The 1,657-nt window shown below is 29.6% G+C and overlaps 1 protein-coding gene across 1 annotated transcript in view; it reads right to left on the reverse strand.

Annotated features, from left to right (window-relative positions):
* The window catches only part of LOC119594434 (ankyrin repeat domain-containing protein 49-like), a 4,414-nt gene that overhangs the window by 1,520 nt on the left and 1,237 nt on the right, over window positions 1-1,657 (reverse strand). The gene's annotated exons all lie outside the window — the stretch shown is intronic.

A 1,657-nucleotide genomic window follows, 5' to 3' on the forward strand; every position in this document is an offset into this window, starting at 1 on the left:
AAATTGCTTATTCATTTTATAAATTACAGGTCATTAATATGGTCAACATATGCTATTGTCCACAAAGCACACAAAACAAATCTGGTGAGGACAGCATCAAACTGCAGAATCATTTGTTTTCATAAACGAAAATTAATTAAAATTTAGTTTCCATTCAATAAAAAATTATCAATAAACTATACTACTAACCACAGTAGTCCCAGTAATTACAGGCTATATCTAACTTTTACATCTATCTTGATGATATCGCAACATTCTATCTAATATCAATTTCCTTTTGAACAATTTTCAACCTCCAGCACTGTGATAAAAATGACAAATGAAAAAATTTATGATATATAATATTAAGCCTAAAATAGACACCCTTTTCCCTTAATGCTTCCTCATTCTTTAAATATATTTACATCCATGATAATTAAGCATTACAGAAGAAGGGAAAACTCTTTTTGATTCAATGAGTGGTCACTTCTTATTCCCTTCTCAAATACATAAAGTTAATATAAAACTATAGCCAACCCATTCATTTTTTAAGAAAAAGTAAAATATACTGTGAAGCATCCCACTAAAAGAGAAAATAATATTTAGAGGACCTATTCATTATGTCTGAGACAAAAAGGAAAAGGAAAGAAAAATTCTGAATTAAAAGTAGGGTGAATAAAATTAGTCAAAAAAAATCAAATTTCAAAATATTCTTCAAATTCTTAAACAACCATTATATGGACTTACTTTTTTAAAAAGACATTTTGTACCATTTCTCTTTTAACATATCCATATCACTATAATAATACTAAGGGCATAATGTGGTTTATATCTAACAGAAACAAAGACAATGATATAGGTATGTATACTGCAATTTTGTATTTAATATCTTATCTTCTTTCTGCAAAATATCAGTTAACAAGTGTATCTTAACAAGGAAATTAATAACCATAATTTTTATTTAACATTACAGGTCTGAGACTTTTTCTAAATATCTAAATTTAAAAATCAGACATTATACCTACCTAGGTTTACCATTTATTTACACTCAAGAAACTTAATTATGAAATATCTATATCTATTAAAGTAAAAAATAAATGTAAGGAAAATTACTTTTGCAATAAATACTATAAATTGCTAACAAATAATACAACTCAACAAAGCAATTCAACACATACATGCATACATATCAACAGCAAAATCAATTCAACTTAACCCTGTAATTCCCCAATAGGCCAAAATGACACTATGTAACAATCTGAAGATAAGGCTGATGTAAAAGTATTTAACAGTTCTGTTTCTCATGAGAGAGCCCCAAGGTAGGCATACAAAAAAGGTCCACATCACCAATGCTAAATATTTTAGGAATCAATGGCTTGGTTGTGATGTATATTGCCATTATGTTGTGTTTTTAGTCAATGGATATCTCTGCTTTTGATACTGCTAGTAAGTGGAGTCTGTCTTAATCTCAATAGCTAATGTGTAAGCACACATCATGTATATATTGCATATATTTTGGAGAAACCAGTTGTAGGTCCAACTTCCTAAAAAAATATATGGTGGAGGCTCAATTTCCATTGCCAGAGAGCCAAAGGGGGGGAGGTTGCAGCTCAAACTATGCCATTTCCACTAGTGGATGCTCATACACTGGGAATTGGGCCTATGGCTTTCTTCATAT

This window comes from Penaeus monodon, chromosome 33 (assembly GCF_015228065.2).
Source record: "Penaeus monodon isolate SGIC_2016 chromosome 33, NSTDA_Pmon_1, whole genome shotgun sequence".
Taxonomy (NCBI): domain Eukaryota; kingdom Metazoa; phylum Arthropoda; class Malacostraca; order Decapoda; family Penaeidae; genus Penaeus; species Penaeus monodon.